The 20,332-nt window shown below is 49.3% G+C and overlaps 1 protein-coding gene across 1 annotated transcript in view; it reads left to right on the top strand.

Annotated features, from left to right (window-relative positions):
- CRLF3 (cytokine receptor like factor 3) overlaps positions 1 to 20,332 on the top strand; it is a 242,802-nt gene that overhangs the window by 128,081 nt on the left and 94,389 nt on the right. The window lies entirely within an intron of this gene.

Here is a 20,332-nt window from a genome sequence, read left to right as displayed (position 1 = left end):
CCAGTTTGAACCCAGCCATATGCAAATCAGTCTTGACCCTGTGCCTCATGGGAACAGTCCAGCCTGAACTGCCAAGCCAGGTCCTCCATGGACTGGAAATAAGCATCCTAGGACTGGTTTCGGGGTTTCACTCCTCTTCAGCCAGGATAGCTTGATTCCAGTGGCATGGAGAGCACGGGACCCACGTCTGGGCATACCCGTCCCACTCGGGGTGACAAATGCAAAAACAACAGTTGATGGACAGAATGCAGAACAATGTCATACATTCACCCCAGTACAAAGATCTGGGCCTAAATCCATAGTTTCTTTGCTCACCATGCCATTCCAGTTTGAACTCATCCATATGCAAATCAGTCTTGACCCTGTGCCTCATGGGAACAGTCCAGCCCGAACTGCCAAGCCAGGTCCTCCCTGGACTGGAAACCAGCATCCTAGGACCGGTTTCGGGGTTTCACCCCTCTTCAGCCAGGATAGCTTGATTCCAGTGGCATGGATAGCACGGGACCCACATCTGGGCATACCCGTCTCACTCTGGGTGACTAATGCAAAACCAGCAGTTGATGGACAGAATGCAGAACAATGTCATACATTCACCCCAGTACAGAGATCTGGGCCTAAATCCATTGTTTTTTTTGCCCATCCCAGGGGTGACTTGGAGGAGCTGCGCGGAAGCGACGTAGCGAAGAGACAGCAAGACGGTACCGGCGCAAAAAGGCAGCCACACACGCCACAAGCAGGGAGGTGAGGAAACTCTCCTTAAAAAAGCAGGAATGGAGGGAGCGCCGATTTGGGGTCTCATTTGAGGCAGCACGAGTTCTGCGTTCAAAGACAATCGACCATACTGCAGAGGAACCGGCACAAGCCGAGAGGTGGAGATAGCAATAAGGGCCAAGAACTGAGGGCTTCGCGGGGAAGACACTCCTTCTTCACCTGCCCAGTACGGGTCAAGGAGATGACCTCCAGGCGTAGTAAACAGCCAAATTTGCACCGAAAAGTGACACAAGATGCCCACATTGACAGGGGCAGGAGCCTGGCGAGACGCAGCGACCTCCAGAGGCAACGCTGTCATCAGGAACTTGGGAGATTGACCTCCACGTGCTGCTGAAGCAGCTAAAGCACAATTATGGCGCCCCAGCAAGAGAGCACCCGGGCACCCATGCACTGAGGCCCGGGGGCCCCTGGACAGTGAATGCAGCTCGCTGGCAACCTGCAGGGACATTACGAGGGCGCCACTGAAATCTGAACCAAAAAGCAGAGAACAAGACAGCTGTTCAGCTTTTGTTGGGCTGCATCCTCTGGGAGCAGCAGCTCTTGGACCCTTTCGTGAAGGAGGCGACTGGTCGGAAGTTGAAAAGTATCTGCTAACACAGCGAAGCCCTGGAGCGACAAAAATATGGGACAACCGCGCCAAACTAATGGCACACAGGCAACGGCCCCATCACGTCCGTAGCCCCTGTTATACCTGGACCAAACTCAAACATTGGATACTGCTACGCCACAAGCGATGTCCGACAAATTTGGTCAGAGTGCTTGCGGCAATAGAGCACTCCCGTGTCACAATGGAGGATAGATTTGGGGCTCTGTACTTGGACCTTGGTTTATTGCGCGATGACCACCGAAAGTTGGGCAACAGAGTAACAGAGGGGGGAAAAACCCTGACCAGCCTTCGACCGCTAACTAAAGCACATCAGGACAGTATACAGAGTCTCCAAGCCCAGGTGACTTAGTTGGAGGAGAAGACGAATGACTTGGAGGGGCGATCCTGTTGCAGCAACATCCAAGTGATAAACGTACCGGAAGAAGTAGAAGGTTCTCATCCCGAAAGGTACATAGAGACTTGGTTCAAATCATTCACCCTGGACGCTGAACTCACGCCTTTCTTCTCAGTGGAGAGGGCACACTAAGTCCCGGCTCGGTGCCCCCCCCCCCACCACCACACGGGGTTGCCTCCACGACCTCTGCTCCCGATACTGCTTCATTTTAGAGACAGGGACGCTGTGTTGAGAGCGGCCAGGCAACACGGTCTGCTCCAAGTCAAAGACAAGCGGGTGATGATCTTTCCTGATTACTCTAAATAAGTGCAACAGCAAAGGGCTACTTTCATAGAAGCAAAGAAAATGCTCTGCCAAAAAGGAATATAATACTCGCTGTTGTTTCCAGCCCGTCTTCGAATCATAAACGATGGGGGCACCAAATTCTTACGGACCCAAAGGCAGTATTTGAGTGGGCAGAGACCAGTGTCCCGGGTGGCTTGCTGTGAGAGACAGTCTGCAGCTCGAGGAGATAGAGGGGTTGAGGGACTCTGGAAAACCGAGCGCACAAGAAACAAAAACAGCAAGAACGCTGCCCAGCTACAGGTTCCCCTAATCTTGAAGAAAAAATAGCAGAACGCAGGAGGGCCATCCAGGCAGCAGCCATATTGGACATAGCCACAACGGCATCAGACAGAGAAGATGGCCCACAATTCCAGAGACACAATTATTTCCCGAGAAGACTCGATAATCCATCCATTGGTAACCCCCCCAGACGGAGGACATATATATCTGAATGAGCCGACTACTCACAATTAACCCTCTTTTTTCCCCCTTCACAGCACACACACATGCTGTCTCACCCTGACCGTGTCAATCCCAGCGACCAGCACATCGATTTGTAACGATTAGCTGCTTAAGATCAACTGTCCTTCTCACCTGTAGACCACACACACGCCGCGCACACAGCATCGTCGACCAATACCTGGGCAATGAACGCCGCCACCAGTAATTGCCCTGAAACACGCCAAACCCACGACCGATACACACATAAAAATGGGCCCCCCCACAATACATTAGAACGCAGTTAAACTATACAGTTTGGACTTATCACTAGTTGTGATAGGTCCGTAATGTTGAAACATGGTTCCGCACGATTAGTTGTTGCATCTCCCAGTTGCCTTAAACCTTTCCGAACGCAATAATATTCAGGGCTGGCACCTCAATACGTCGGATCAACATGCGGGATGGGAGGGGACCAAAACGAGACGCAACACCTTCCTTGCCTACTCTCCTGGCTCCCTTGAACTAAAACGAAGCCATGTCAAACACAACAGATATTCGCTTCCTGACCTTAAACGTCAGGGGCATGAACACGGCAAGAAAGCGGTATGCACTGTACTCATAGGCAAAACAGCAAAAGGCACAAATCAAGTTGTTGCAAGAAACGCACCTTACCTCAAAAGAACCAGACTGAATACAGAAGCGCTGGCGGGGTATTTTTGTGCCACCACCTACTCGTTTGCCCGGGGGGCGATGATATGGCTTAGGCCTGGGGTTCCGTTCAAAGAAACGCGTAGGATAGGGGACAGAGAAGGGAGGTATGCATTCCTAGAGGGGTTGTTAGACGGGTGACCTCTGTTAATAGGCAGCATCTACACCCCAAACTCGAAACAAGGGCAGTTCTGGAACTCATTATCGACAGTTATGCCACAATTGACACATTCGCCATGAGTGCTAGGGGGCGACTATAATTGTGTATTAGACCTGACGTTAGATCGGTCACATCTCCCGAGCTCTGGATCCCCTGCACAGGCGCATGCAGAATGATTTTGCCTATGGGTGCAACATTGGGCTCTAGTGCACGCATAGCGAACTCAAAACCCGACCACTAAACTATACTCCTATCATTCAGTGCCCCACAACCTGTGGGTCAGACTTGATCGGTTTTTATGCTCGCAGGAAATATTACCCATGACCCAACATACAGACTATCTGGGGAGAGTAATTTCAGATCATGACGCACATCTGTTAACCTTCAGATGGAGACCGCCTCACCCACCAGTCCCAACTTGGAAACTGCAACGTGAAAGTGTTCAGATTCTGACACGATCACGAGAATAGCATCACAGAATACTTTGAGAACAACACAAACACAGCATCCAACAGAATGTTAGAGTGGGATGCTTTTAAAGTTGTGATGCGAGGAGCCTGTATCAGGCAAATAACTTGCGCACACGGGGCACTTGATTGAAGCCTCGAACAGGCAGAACTCAGATTGGCATTGCTGACTAAAGCAGAAAATGCGGATACAGCAACCCACCCACAAGTCGCGGAGGCTAAAATCAAATATGAGGAGGGCTTAGCGGACCTGCGGTGATACAATTTTAAATTATACGCAGCCAAAAGACACAGGGAGGGAGGCAGATCAGGCACATTTCTGGCCTGGTTGGCCTGTCGGCACCAAGAAATCCACCCAATTACTGAAATTAGGGACCCCTTAGGCGGAATCATGACAGCCCAGTCTGACATTTTGCGACTCTTCTGCAATTATTACGCAACGCTCTATCGGTGCCCTGCACAAGACAACCGGGATGTAGTTGCCCGATTCTTAGACCCCCTTACACTGCCCCAGATTCCGAGCGAGGACGGAGACCTTGTGGAAGAGGAAATTACGCAGTTGGACGTGAACCAGGCGGTCTGCGCACTGGCCCGAAATAAAGCCCCAGGGATGGATGGTTTACTCCTAGAATATTATCACACTTTTATTACTCAATTGGCCCCAAGACTGACCGCTATGTATGCAGCAGCCCTGGGGGAGGTGGGGAGGGATTGCCAAGTTCGCTGCGGGAATCTCTTATAGTTTCAATCCCAAAACCTGATCGAGACCCGACGCACCTAGCCTCGTACAGACCAATTACGCTACTCTCCACTGATTGCAAGGTCTTAGGCAAGATCCTGGCGCACCGGTTGGGCCCTCTGCTTCTGCCACTCATACACCAAGATCAGAATGGGTTCGTGCCGAGCAGAAATACGTCCCAGAATATTTGCAGGCTCTTTTAGGTTCAGGGTCAGGTTGGAGAACGCTACCCCTGGGTGGCCTGCCTGATTCTGGACCTTGAGAAGGCGTTTTTATACCCTAACGTGGCCATACCTCTTCGAAACACATGGGGGGTTGGGAATAAGCGCCACTTTCAAGGCGTATATAAAGCTATTATACGCGAAGGTCACCTCCAGAATACGGCTGGGTAAATATGTCTCCTTGCCTTTCCCGGTAGAGAGGGGAACCAGGCAGGGGTGTCTCCTCCTATTCGCCATTGCTATAGAACCCTTAGCGATTAGTTTACGGCAGGAGAGGGATGCATGGGGCATCCCAACTGCAGGAGCCACTCATCGTGTCAATGTACGCGGACGACCTACTACTTTACGTGAGGGATATAGAATCCGATCTTAGCCTCATAGGAGACATTCTCGCAGACTTTGCAGCCGCAACAGGGCTTAAAGACAACCCCCTAAACCCCACCTTCCTCCACGGGAGTTAAGTCTTGGGGTCTCACGCATAATATGGAGCGCTGGCACTCCGAGATACCTCGGTATCCGACTTTATCACTCACCAGCTGAACTCTTTGATGGCAATCACCGCCGAGCTCTGCTGGGAGCCAGGACCTGGGTAAATTTCTGGTAGACATTGCCCTTGGCACCCATCGGCAAGGTTGTTTTAGCCAAGATGATCCTAGTCCCGCAATTTCTATACTATTTTGCTAACACCCCTGCGCTCCTTTTTTTCACGAACTAGACACACTGCTGTGCTCCCTCCTCTGGGGTGACAAACGTCGCAGAGTCGCACTCTCAAAACTGCACCTCCCATTGAACCAGGGTGTATTGGGGTCGCCATCCTTCGAGGCCTACCTTTATGCAGTGGCTCTCTAGATGGACGGCGGGACGCCACATAGAGATGGCCACAGACGAGGGGCCCTTGTCCATACAGGCCTTTTGTCGCCTGCTGCTTCCAGGCACGCAACCCAGAGCATCGCACTCGATTCAGGTAAATACATTGCATTTCCAGCAATACCCAGTTATATACCCCTTTGTACCCACTAGCTGGCCTGCCCAAAAAGGGAGGGTTTTACTCTGCCCACACAATGCAAATTTGGACGGATCACAACATTCTAGAAGTTGGATCTCTGTTTGAGGAGGGACAACTGTCCACTGAGTGGAGTGGTGTGGCTCACTGGTTAGAGGCGGCAGACCCGGAAGCAGAGGTCGGCCCGGGACCAGGGTTCGATTCCCGACGCGGCAGGGTCTTGGGCCAAGGTCAGCGGACTCGATAATTCTCGCCTCGGTGCCTACTCTAACCATGGATCCCACTCAGCAACTCTGGGCAATAGCTTGCTTAATCTCCACTTACGGCCCCATCAGCGCCGGGGATGCTTGTCTTCACCTTGGAGATGCCCAGTAGGGACCATCTCACAGGGAAAGCCAGGATGGGTTCCCCAGCGGTATACAGCGCCGGGACGCCCCGTTGCTGGGGCAGCTGTGCGCTTTACAAGTATACAACATTTACAACTGTTGCCGTTCGATCGCCTTTCAGTCGAGACTGGTCTCCCCCAGGACAATTCTTGCTACAGTCAATTAATACTTAGCAGCCGCCGTATATGTGATCTCACTGAAGGGGAACTGGTGACGCACCCAGTACTGCATGCAATTTTCCACATGGGACTAGGGAGACACTTAATCACATGGCTTTATTAAAGCGATTTGGGATCTTACTGCCACTACACTAGCATCACTGTGACTGAAATGGGAAGAAGAAATAGGTCGTGCATTACACAACAAAGAATGGGAGCAGGTATTAGAGTACCCAAAGAAGGCATCTAGAAATGCATGTTTCAAAAACATACAATTTAAATTATCGAACCTCCCTACCTCACCCCAGCAAGGCTCCAGCGCTTTTACCCAGATGTACAGTTAGTATGCCAGAGGGGCCAATCTGCAGACGTGACATTTGTGCATATGTTCTGGTCATGCCCCACATTACGGCCATATTGGCAGACTATACACAAGACATTGCAGGGAATAACAGGACTCAAAAACATCGACACATGGGAGGCCAGTGGGTTGGGGACTCTTTCGTAAGCGTAAAACTCTCAAAGTCCAAGCGCTCTTTGTCTCCCTAGCTCTTCTATTGGCAAAAGGGGGGATCGCTATGCACTAGAAAACCCCAAGCGGTCCCCCCTTAGCGGCTTGGGTGGGAGCAGTCAAGAAATGGGGCTCAGCGGAGGAGGACACAATTAGGAGGGAGGAGGCACAAGGGACACGTAAAAGACACATTTCCATGGAATGGTCCACGCTACTGCACCAGTTCTGCCAGCATTGGGCGGGCGCACAGCAACTGGCGCTACCCCCGAGTGCACCTGAGGGCTTTAATCGTGCTGCACAACCCAGGTCCCCTCCTGGCGCTGGAGACGGCGTGCCCCAATGGCCCCAAGAGTCCTGATCAGAGGGTACCCCCCCCAGAACGGATCACTGAGGCAGCACACAACACCATGGCTAAACAGCATTCCCAATGGCTTACGGGTCTGTGGCAGAACCCCTGTTTCCATCCCCTAGCTTATGTAGACACACAACGAAGTAGTTTCCTTTGTCCCCATCCCCAAAGGATAAAGCAGACAAGCCAGGTCGCCCGACCGAATTCCTCAAGTTTTAACCCCCAGTTAGGCACACATGCCGGTTGATTCTTCCCCTTAACAAACCGGCTTTATGTCTCACGATATATCATACTGTTAGGCAAGCAATGCCGCAAGATGTGTACGATTCAATTACATTTTCTTACCGTTTTTACTTGTGACCTCAGGATCTCACCTGGGCTAACGTTCTGTAACATTCGGCTGTTAAGTCTCGATTAATTACCATTTTTGTATGCCTACTTATTGCGAAATAATGAAGTGCCAATAACAATTGTATAAAAAAAAAAGTAGAGTTCTATGTCACCCAGAGAAAAAGTTAATCTATTGGCTCCACAAGTGTATGCGGGCTATAATTTGCAAATTAGCAGAGCCAACTTGAATACTTACCTGGACGAAACATACACCCTCCCCACACACCCATTTGATTCCATGTAGGAATTGCCAGCTTCACTTGTCATTAAAGGCCTTGAACGTATCAGCGTTGCCACAAGGCGTGCACAGTAATGGTGCAAGGATTTTCATCACTCCAATAGAACAAAAAATGCCTGTGCACTTACATTTCTTTTGGCTTTTCACACAAATTTGCTTGTAGGTTACACATTTAGATTTCTGCCTTACTACGATTTGTGGGAGCGTCGGCCATGGCTTTTTAGAAAGCTTCAGTGCTTTAAATGGGCCGGTACTCACAGGTACTGAGTACCAGCGCTTCCAAGTTTTTTTACCATCAGTACCAGCACTTCTCTGTAGCCAGGGAGAGTACCGGTACCCTGATCCACAGCACGGCAGGCGCAGGTTAGGTTTCTCCTCCAGTGGAGGGCAGATTCCACTCTGCTTCCGAGGAGCATGTCATTAACCGAGCCGTGAAGTAGCCTTTTGCAGAGTTGCTGGTGAAGATTCCAGCAGCGCCCATTTGAATGCCCCCAAACTGCAGGGGTTTGAGAGGGCTTTTGTCACGCTGTGATTAACAGAACAGGGTTTCTAGACAGACCCTGCACTGTCAATCAGGTGCTCAGCGACCATTCGGGTGAAAGTTGTAGTATTTGGGCCTTAGGCCCACATGCTGGTAAAATGATGGACGCAGACACAGATAGTGTGGGTAGTTAACTGGCCCAGAGCACGTGCGCTCGGCCCCTTTTATTGCCAGGGTCACCTGACTGGTGACACCTGTGGTGGGTGGGTGTTCAGTGTGTCTTACAACATGCTGGAACACTAGACTGCTGATCGGACGATCACTACATCCCTCCCAAACTTTAATGAAGGTCAAAACAAAAAAAAGTCCGAACCTGTGGGAGAGTACAAAATTGCAAACAAAACATAACTCAGTGATAATGACTTCCACGTAGTCTCTTTCGCTGCTGGTCAACTGCCGACGAGGGTATCCTTGCAGCCGGGACCACTAGTTCTCCTTGGCACGATGGCCTGGTGCCCTGTGGATGGGCTCTTTTGTACTTGCACCGTGGAAGTGTGCTTTACAGTCTCTTCCTTCTTGTACTGCAGTCAGTGAAAGGTGCAGATGTGATGATGGTGGATCATTGGTGTGTTACTTTCCACTGTATGGTCCTGGTTGAGGTGTTTTCTCCAACTGGTTGTTGTCTCCAACAGGATTTGCAGTTGCAGGATATCCCTCTCATGGATACCCCTCTCTCGTGGGTGTCCCCTCTCACTGGACGACCCGGAGGCCCTTTGCTGCCAGGATTCCACTGGACCGGTGGACTGCCGCGTTGGAGTCGTCGCTACGAGTCCTCTCTCCATGTCCGAAGCTCCACCTGAAAAGGGTGTTGTTGGCACTTGGTTCTTCGCTCGCTACCTCTGTTCTCCCAGGATCTCCAGAGCAAGCTTCAACATTCCATCTCTCGTTTCAGGACCCGCTGCCACCAGCGTCCCTGAGGCCTCTGCCCCTTGGATATCCACGGTCCTGGGTCCGTTCCATCCCAGAGGTGGTTGTTACCAACGGACCAGCCTGCTCGCCTCTGTTGTCCCCGGGTGACCTTCGGGTTTGCACGTAGATGTGTACTCCCAGTGGTGCTGATCTCTTCCAGGTACTGTGTTCGGATGTCCATTCACCTTTTCACTTTCCTCTTCGGGTGTTCCCCTTCTCGTGTGTGAGTTGATCTGTCACGCACACCTCTTTACTCTTCTCCTCTCCTTTTCTTCTTCCTTCGTCATGGCGTCCTGCCACTCAGGATCTGTCTTTCTTTTCCTTCCTTTGCGACGCGGTCCGGTCTTCTCGCCTTCTTGCTCATCCTCACCAGGCTTCTCCGTGTAGCATGCACTCTAAACGTTTCCCTCTGGTCTTGTCCCCGCACTAGGACACTGTCTTCCTTTCACTCTGAGACTGGACCGGTCGTCGCGACCTTCTTTCTCACGATTACTTCTGATTTCAAAGTGATGTTGTTGGACCTCTCGTCCGTCTCTTTCTGGTACTCTTCGCGGACCTCTTCAGGGGTCCTCTTCATTGATGTCCCCTCGGTCTTCCTCTTCACTCCCGCTCTGACCTCTTGACAGGTCAGTGTGCTCTCTGACCTCTTGTAGGTTGGCATCCTCCTTGCGACCATCTGGTGGGTCGGCTTCTTCCTTGCGACCATCTGGTTGGTCGGCTCCGTCCTCCTTGCGACCGTCTGACAGGTCGGCTTCTCCCTTGCGACCATCTGACTGGTCGGCTTCTTCCTTGCGACCATCTGGTTGGTCGGCTTCTCCCTTGCGACCATCTGGCTGGTCGGCTTCTTCCTCCTGGTGACCATCTTCTGGGTCATCGTGCTTCTCGTGGTCTGCGCAACCACCTCCCCTTCTCTTCGCAGTCGCATTGCTTCGGCGCGCTTCTGACTGCCCTTCATTCGCTTCCTTGGGTGCACTTGCTGCGCATTCTCTTCAGTCTTTTATTCCCGGAGCAGTGTCTGCTATTCTAGCACTTCTTCGCACTTGACTGGTGCTGAGTTCGAGAACCACCGTTGGTTCGTGTCGTGGTGCTCCTGTCTCTTCCTTATTGCTGCAGCGACAGCCTGTGGCCACCAGGCATCGCTGCACTCTCTCCCAGGTTGGCTTCAGTGCTTCTGGAGGGCTCCGTCACCGCTTCGTCGACCTGCTCCTGGTCACTCCCTTTTGCACGCTGGTGGCTGTGCTCTTCTTCGGGTCCCAATTCGCTGTCCTCGTCTGTCTTGGCTAACGTGCCCACAACTGCCTCTGTGGGGAGCTCCTGCACTCCTGGAGCGTTCCTGCGCCACTCTGGCATGGCAAGTCTCTTGCGCACTCTTTTGCTCGCACACCATCCGGATATGTCTGTCCGGTATGCAGAGCATGTGCGCTAACCTCACTATCGGTTGTGTGTTGTAATAGCTGTCCCTGTTGTGCATTCACATACTCCTGATGCTTTCCTGCACACTTCTCACACAGTGCATTAGGTGCATGCCTAGCTGCCTCCTCGTGCTGCTCCTCCTCCTGGCACATATATATATATATATATATATATATATATATATATATATATATATATATATCTTTGTTTGTTGATGCCCCTACTTGCCATCTGGGCAGCTCTCCATTAGCTAACTCCTCTCTGTTGGTCCCAGCAGCCTGGAACTGCCTCTAAGCAACCTCCGTGCTCTCCAGTCACTCTGTCCCAGTGCTGTTGCACATTTGTTTGCAGCGGGTGCGTTATTGCTAGTCGGCCACTAGGTGGCAGTGTCGCATTTTTTTTCTTAAAACCTCGGAAGCTTCTCACATGCTGCGTGCTTGGGAATAGCGGGGCCTAAATTCACTCTGCAGGCCCTCCCGGGCCACATTACTGCCCCGCGTGACATCCTCTCCACCAGGGTAGATACTTGTTTCTTCTATTGAGCCCCTGCAGTCTAGATGCAACTTCCACCTCCCTGCTTCCTTCTCCGCAGCACTCTGCCTGCATTACGGGCGCGCGGGCCTCCCGTGATCCTTACGCCCCTTCTCTACTGTCGCTTAGGAGGGGGCGGGAAACAACAGTTCTTTGGCGGCTGCCTCTCTCAATGCCGTGGGTCCCACCTGCAGCTTGCATTCACTTCTACCAGCAACCGCTGGCCGCGCACTGTCCGTTTGTGCCCACTTTCACTTGCCCCTCGCCACAGGCCTTCACTCTTCACGGGCTGCGCAAGGGGGGCGGTTCCGACGTCACTTTGATGGGCCGCACACTTTCCTTGGTCCTGTCTCTACCCCACCGCTGCAGCCTCTCACATTTCACTCGCTGCGCGGACTGGGGTAGGGTTGGCGCTGCTGCCGGAGACTGTGGCCTCACTTCGCTTAAAAGCAGTTTTACTCCAGGATTGACTTCTCTCCTCCTCCCCACTGCCATTGGCTCGCTCCTCACACGCCGCGTGGGGTGGGGGAGGTTCGCGCTGCACCCGGGGGCTGCTTCATTCGTTAGGGGCCTTGGTCACAGTTTGTTCATTCCGGTGGGGACGGGAGTGTGGGTAGCTACTCCACTCTGTCTTCCCGCCTCTTTCTTGCCCCAACGTCTCGCAGCCAAGGCTCACCTTCTGCCCGCTGTTAACTCAGGCCTAGTCCGCAGCAGCGGCTGGCATCCTGGTAGTCCGGCCCCGCATGCCATTACTTCTGCCCTCCCCGGGCCTTATTTCACCGGACTCACAGGCAGCAGGCTCTTCCGATGCGGGGTGGGCTCCCGCTCGGCTTCAGACAACCCCAGGGCTCTTCTCACGCCCTCTGGTGGCAAGGAACGTTTGGCGCTAGGTCGCCGGGGGCGGAGAGGGTGCAGTCAACCGCAGGCACTTAAGGATCGGGGTGGGCTCCCGACCTCCTCACCTTCACCCCGGGGTACCTCATACTACCCCGCGGGTCTTCATTTCGGTGCGGGGTGGGCTCCCGAGCACTTCCCACGCCCGGCGGGCGATCAGGTGCTTCCCTCGTCTTCTCCAGGGGGTGCCCTCGCCACGGGCAACACTCTCCCCCTCACCACCTTCGAAAAAGGCGGCTGCACACGTGGAATTAGCCCGCTCGTCGCCAATGTAGTATTTGGGCCTTAGGCCCACATGCTGGTAAAATGATGGACGCAGACACAGATAGTGTGGGTAGTTAACTGGCCCAGAGCATGTGCACTCGGCCCCTTTTATTGCCAGGGTCACCTGTCTGGTGACACCTGTGGTGGGTGGGTGTTCAGTGTGTCTTACAACATGCTGGAACACTAGACTGCTGATCGGACGATCACTACAAAAGTGTCATCATGGCTTTCATTATGTGTGATGAGTTTATCTGTTTTATTGACATAAACGGATTTCTTGTGTGTTTTGATATGTGCTGCAACTGGTACAGAAGTCATTATGTATGATCATATCTTGCCCTTAACCGCGCCCTTAGCCCCGCCCCTAGTCCTCTATTTTAATGAGTGCCTGCACTTATTTGTTCCCATTTAAAGCACTGGAAAGCTTACAGGTTGTTGCTGTACATACCACACAAATGGCTCAGTCCCAGTCCATGCCTTTATTTAAACCACCTCCAGAGCAGTGCGATGCCGTGTGGTACATCTGATTTGCTACAAGCACTCTACGCACATGTAGTCAATAGTTGAAAATAAGAGACATTAAGATTCCTTTTCAAGTAAGGTGACAATTATTAGGCAATACAAAAGAAATGCATGTTTCTGGAAAAAAACCTCAATCGAAGGCTTGCTCATTTTCCATTTGAAGACGAGGTAAGCGCTCCTTTACTGCCAAGAATCAAGTGCACTGGAGACATTTGATGTACGGACTAATGAACGGGCAACAATGAATCATGGGGCATTTTTGTTGCATTACTCACCACCGTTGCATGACTTTGTGTGTGTGTGAGATTACGGGGGCGATGGTTATCTGCGTAGGTGAATGGGGACTAGTTAAAACAGAAAGAAAGAATCGATTTAGAAGCCGCGGATATAACACTGAGGCACTACAAGTACGGCAGGCTGAAGATGCGCCTGCACCGGAAGCGCCCCCTGCGTCGGGGCACTTCCGGAGGCACAGAATGGGGTTGTCAGTACTGGACACCGGACTCAAAAGACTTAAATTCCGATAGGGAAAGGAAGCGTGTGAATCAGAAAGTGGGTCAGTCATTGACGCGAATATACTACTTCACCCATTGTCGTTGGGCTCTTCCTGTTTGTTACTCATCCTCCGACGGCAAATGAAAGGCGCTCGTCCGCCCTAGCTCATAACAGGAGCCGGCTGCTGCGCAGGCCAGGATATCCTGTGTTTATGTTTACTGTCGGGATATCGGTGACATAAACTGCTACTGGAGTGATTCTTTTGTTGTCTGTGTCCTCCCAACTTTCAGCTAAATCACGAACCTAAACTTGGACTGGCCCTTGTGTTATATGCAAGAGCAAAGCACCATGATGATTCTGTATGATTTTTAGTGATCGTTACTGTGAGCAAACAGCGACATGTTCATTTATTTTAATAATTCATAAACGCAAATTTCATTTTTGAGTGTAAGCACGGCGCACGCCTCTTTGCGATCAAATTCGTAGAACTTAATATAGAGTCGAACTTCAGTTGAAAATTCCAGCAAATTTGCTACAAGTGGAATCTATTAGATCAAGTTTCTAACTTCCTTGGACTAACTAAAGTTCAGACAAGAGCGAAATTATAATAGTTGCATGCAAATGGCAACTGAAACCCTTAGACCAGGGGTCTCCAACCTTTTCTGTAGTGAGAGCTACTTCTGATCTTTGAAAATCATTGTGCGCCTCTGAAGGCCAAGTGTTAAAAGATTATGAAACACCACTGTTTCCTAACTTCTTTTATTGTGTACAGTAACACACCACCATCAGTGCAGCCTGCCAGTCTGCTCCTAGACTCCAACTGACCACAATAGACCATTACTTCCATGGAGACTGTGAACATTGCTGGAATGAGCTGTACACATGCACTTAAAGGGTCTGTGCATAAAATAAATGCAACACACCCCCCTTATATAACAATGCAAAAACAAAATAACAGAAAACAAAGGTGAATATACTATGTGCAAGTGAGCAACAAAACAAAATGAAGTAACAATAACAAAATAAACATTGCATGACTTCCTAACAAAATCTATGAGTCGAATAGGAACTCCTCCTGGACCTGAAACAAGAAAGGTTCGTTAACATCCTTGTAGAGGACACCACACTACTTCATGACAAAATCTCTGAAGCGAATAGGAACCTTCCGACATCTCATGACAGGGTGATTAAACCACCCCATTCCATGACACCCCTCCTGGCAACATCACCAGAGGAACTTAACCCCTTCAGTAGTAAGCAGCCTATTCCCAGGATAATGCTACACTTGCAACCAGTATGATCCGATACCACATTTCCCGTCTAGATTTCTTTGTTAGAACTTGATCACCCACATTCCACTTCTTGACCCTCACTGATTTCTTCCCATCATACCTGCACTTGTACTTCTGCTGGTAAGAACTGATTCTGTCACCAATATCCTCCTTGCTCAAATTGGGAGTACCTTTAGTGGGCAACCACACTGGATTGAGTTTGGAAGTGGCTACTCTGCTCCTTAGAGACTCGAAAGGCTATCTTTGTATTATGAAATTAGGAGTGGTGTTATGTGCCCTCTATATGTCCCTCAGCACTCCTTTGAGTGATTCCTTGGTTTCCACAGCTCTCTGCACACAAGCATTCACCATCCTATTGGTGTGTTCCACAATGCCATTGGCTTCCTGCGCAGAAAGCTACTTCTGGTGCGTTATCCTAAACTCCTAAGAGGTGAACTGCACCCCATTATCTGTCACAAGTACTTTGGCACACCTTTACCTACAAACTCATCCTTGAGGAATTCTAACACTGTCCTAGTGCATACCGTACCCATTGTCCACCAGCAGTATCATGAGCATTATAGTCGACTGCAATAACTCGAAAGGTCCCATGATGTCCAGACCCAACTTTGTCCATGGCTCTTCCCGCACAGAAACTGGTGATAAAGGAGCATTATTTGCTTTGTGAAAGACCGGTGATGGATCAAACCCAGATCTGTTGACTGGGTGTGAGTGTTTGATTGGTTCTGATGCTCCGTCCATCACCACCCCCTTTTGTACCGCTTTGTTCGCCATAAGTTGGCAGGGTATGCTCAGACGTGAGTCCCTTGCTCACTTTGCCACTGGATTCAAGCAAGCCTGGCTGAAGACGGCTGAAATGCCAGAAACCGGTCCTAGGAAGCTTGTTTCTGGTCCAGGGAAGGCATGGCTTGGCAGTTCGGGCTGGACTGTTCCCATGAGGCACAGGGTCAGACTGATTTGCATATGGCCATGTCTGAACTGGGGTGGCAGAGTGGGCTAAAGAACGGTGATGGATCAAACCCGAATATGTTGACTGGGTGTGAGTGTTTGATTGGTTCTGATGCTCCGTCCATCACCACTCCCTTTTGTACCGCTATGTGAGACTTGGAAGCACACCAACCACATTCGTTTACCACCTGTTCTATCTGATGGTCCATGCCTAGCCACCAGTACCTATCACGGACACGGATGTTAGTTCGGCTTCTGCCTAGATGCCCCTCATGACTTAGATTGATCGCTAAGGATCTCATGCCCTTGGTGGATTACCCTCTCATAAGGTCACCTTGAAATATTATGATTATATATACTTTGGTCACCAGGTCAAAAAAGCAACACTATGCGCTCTGCACAATGTATGAGGAAAGTAGAACAACACGAATATCGGTAAATGGTGCTCAAGAAAAAAGGTTTGGTTACCAAAACAGCCGTTATATGACCCTCTAAAAAGAGGGACAAACTGTATCCACAAACTTTAATAATCTACTGACTTTTGATGCCAGTATCTCTGAGCCGGTTATCCTGATATAATTCCTTTCATCGTGTTAGGTTTGAAATTCCCATTCCTGCTATGTACTCGTTTCATACTACATTAGGTTAGCAGTGTGTGGCTAAATAGACGCCATTTGTATTCACGTTATGCAACCCACTGAGTTATCCCTGCAACGTGCAAACTTTAGTTAGCAAGTGTGACTCCATTTTATATTTCGTAATTCCTATTAGGCTGCTTAGCTGTGTCTGAACTAGGCCTCATTATTCGTATTGCCTGCCTCAGCAGAACACTGTGTTTAGTTATTATTTTCTTTTCTGTTCAAGGCTGCTTCCTGACTTACTAATGAATAGGCCATTCTGCCCTCGCATACCTATCCAGGTGTGTAGTTCTACTCCCACCTTAAGAGACGCTGAGACTCAGCGCGGTAACCATGGACTGCAGATAGCATGTACCCATCTGGCAGGTGGTAGCCCATCCTTCTGTGCTCCTTTGTTCATTTTCAGCCTGAGCCGGTAACTTTCCACTGTGGGCGTGGTTGGGGGGGTTCTTGGAGGAATGATCATGCATTGCAGGCCGTTTGGGAGCCAGTCCCTCGGCAGACATCTTAGGGTGGAGGTCAGATTGGACTCCTCTGCAGAGTTTTGCTAATAAAAGCTTGTTTGTATTCTCTACTGTCTGACCGACTCTCCATTCTTGGGAAGGCATAGCAGGTGGTTGTAAGTAACCCGAGTGTCCCCTAAGGGCCACTTCCTTCAATCAAATGGATCCCTAACTACATAGCAGGTTACTGAGGATACGTATGTACTCATATCTGCCGTATCACATCTTTCTACTCAATTCTGAGGTCTGGCACTTGTGGCAAAAATACTTGTGCATGCTAGGGAGTATGGTACTCTCCTGTGTCTATTTATCATGGAATGGGCATATATTGCAACTACTCTTCACACATGTTGAATGTTTATTTTACATAAATATTCTTTTTGATCTCATTAGCATTTGTATATTTTACCAACTGGAATGTGTTGTTGCATGATGGGTTATAATGTATCAGGTTGATCCTTTTGTTATTATTAGTGTTTATTATTTTTTTCTCTTTCTCAATTTTCAGTACTCCCTATATGCCTGACATGGGTGAAGGTATTGCCTTTTTGGTTATGTTATTTTATTTTGATATCCCTTATTTAAATGTTTACAGCCCAGAAGAAGTTGAGGTATTGCATGCCAATTGACGAAACGCGTGGTGGCTGATCTGTTACATGCTGGTTGTACAATTCTACTAGTGTTTGGCATTTCATTGGCTGTGTGAAATTCTGCAAGTGTCTCATGTGAAGATGTATGGAGCACACCTCTTTTGGCTTGATCGGATGAATTGGATTAAAGTGGACTTTGTACCATTGACTGTTGGACTGCATTTTGATGATTTTTTACAACTTGAGTGCTTGGATCAGTTTGTGGATATTGAAATATTGTGAGCTCATCCCTCACAGACCAGAAAGGTCTTAATTCAGGATTAAACCCCTTGTAGTCAGGCCAGCCCTTCACAACATAGGTTTTAATAGTTGAAAACCATTCTTCCTCCTCACCGCTCTTTATCCACGCATCCCTCTTGATTGTAGGTTCCCTCCTTACTCAACTCAGACAATCCGAATCATCACTTCACACCTCCTTTACATCTCCTAGGGGTAAGCATGACAAACAGTCAGCAGTCTTGTTAGCCTTTCCCGGAAGGTATTGAGCTTGGAAGTTGAACTCCAAATCTTCACTCCACTTCACTTTAGGAGTCACTCTTTCACTTTGGCCGCAGGAGAAATCTTGAACCAATGGTCAGTCCTCAACAAAAAGAGAATTCCCCACACTTAAAACTTGAAGTGTCTCTCCGTCCATACTATTGCTAGGGCCTCCCTCTCAATATATGATTAATGCTCCTCAAACTTCTTAAGGCCTCTGGAGGCAAACACCACCACTTTCTTTTTTCACCCTTTAACCCAAGAAAGGACTGCTCCCAGACCCTTTAAGCTGGCATTGGTGGTCTAGATAGTCTTTCTCCTAATGTCAGTATTACCTAGGGTAGGCATCTTGTTTATCCCCAATTTCACTGTTTGAAATGCCACATGCAAAGTGGACTCCCATTTTTCTTCAAGAAAATTGATCTTATGGGCTCAATTACACTGGGAAATCCATTAATGAACTTGGAATAAATCTCAGCAAGCCCGAAGAAAGATATCACATGTTCCATATCGGTGGGAACGGGGGCACCCACAATGCTATCAGCCAATTCCAAATTGGGTTGAATGCCTCGAATATGATGTGGACCAGATAGGTAACAGAAGTCACTCCAATCCTGCACTTTTGCTTCTTAACCGTGAGCCCCTTCACTTCCAGTCTCCTCAACACCCTTCACAAGATCTCATTGTGCTCACCCATATCCTTGCCTTAAACCAGAATATCGTCCTGGAAGAAGAAAATGTTCGGTATTTGTCTCAGGGCCAGCTTCATTATTCTCTGGAAACCGGCTGCGACAGATGCCAACCCAAATGGCATCCTTATAAATCGGTAAGCTCCCAATGGCATTACAAGCGGGTTGAGATGCCTTGATTCTTGATGGAGCTGCACCTGGTGAAAGGCTGAGGAGAGGTCCAGGACAGAGAAAAATGTTACCCCCTTCAGCATGGTGAGACGCACCAGAATGTTGGGGAATTGTTGGTGAGCCACCCAAATTCACTTTTTAAGACTGGTTAAGTCCACACACATCCTGATGCACTTCCCTCCATCCTTGGGTGCCAAAACTATCAGCGCCAACCACTCTGATGCCACGATCTCCTCAATGACCTTCATATCCAACAGCCTAACTCCTCCTTAAGATGCTTGAGCATCAAGTGTGGAACTTTGTGCACTCTATGCACACAGGGTGTCACCTTACTGTTTTTTACAGTTCGATGCTCAAACTCTTTGAGCAACCCCAACTCATTCCCAATTCCAGCTCTGCTAGTCACCAGTGTTAAATGAAGATGAAACGCCACTGCTCCTTAACTTCTTTTACTGTGTAGAGTAACACACTACCAACAGTGCAGCCTGCGAGTCTGCTCCTAGTCTCGAACTGACCACAATAGAACATTACTTCCATGGAGACTGTGAACATGCCTGGCATGAGCTATATGCATGCACTCAAAAGGCTGTGCATAAAATAAATATAACACCAAGCAACTTGCGCATTGTTACCAGACACCCCCACGCCCAGCTTCAATGACTTTAAGCCTAATGTCCATAGAGCCAGACACTATGGTTTGAACAAAATACTTTTACCAGAAGCACCATAACAGGGCTGACACGTGTGTCAGTGAGCGTGGTCTTTGGGGATAAATGGACATGTATGCATATGAATGGGATATATTTATATGGGTGACTGAGAGCCTGAGTTGTATGTACTTGCAGGACAGGACATAACTTTCACCATATGTGGTACTGTTACATATATATCACAAACATACAATCACTTTTTAGGTCTCGCCTAGCGAATGCAGCGCAGCTGCTTCGCTTGGCGAGACTCTATTGTCGTCACTTTGGGGCGCAAAGGGAGACAAACCATGTGCGCACCCGGACAGGCGATGGGCACGCGCATGGCGTCTCCTCTCTAGTTTTGGAAGGCGGAGAGGGGCCCTAGTCCAGAGGGCCTTGAAGAGGGTTTCATTGGTAAACGGACATACACACCACGCGGTACATAAATACACAATGAGTTAGGGTTACTGACCTGCAGGATACACAGTAGTTCTAGCACGTGAGAAACGAAATAAATAACTTTCCAAAAACAATACTTATTGACACTGAAAATACAGATTTACGCGTGGTGTGTACGTTCTGCCATCTAGTGGTTGAATTAAAAAAAAAAAAGTTCTGCTTCATTTCTGAAAGTGTTCATTGCGGAGTCATCGACAGTAAGATCCTCGATCCTCGATCCTCTAAGAATCTAAATGACAGAGTAGTTGTACACAACACCCGAAAGACTAGTTCCAATATTCAGATTGCTTTTGTGTCTTGTTTATGCAGTTGTCAATGAGTATGGTGACATTGCAGGTTTAGTCGCGCTCCATTCGCACCTGAAATAAAACACAACTTTG

This window comes from Triturus cristatus, chromosome 7, assembly GCF_964204655.1.
Source record: "Triturus cristatus chromosome 7, aTriCri1.1, whole genome shotgun sequence".
Classification (NCBI taxonomy): Eukaryota; Metazoa; Chordata; class Amphibia; order Caudata; family Salamandridae; genus Triturus; species Triturus cristatus.
Note: the sequence above shows the minus strand (reverse complement) of the source record. Positions and strands in the feature narration are given on the sequence as shown.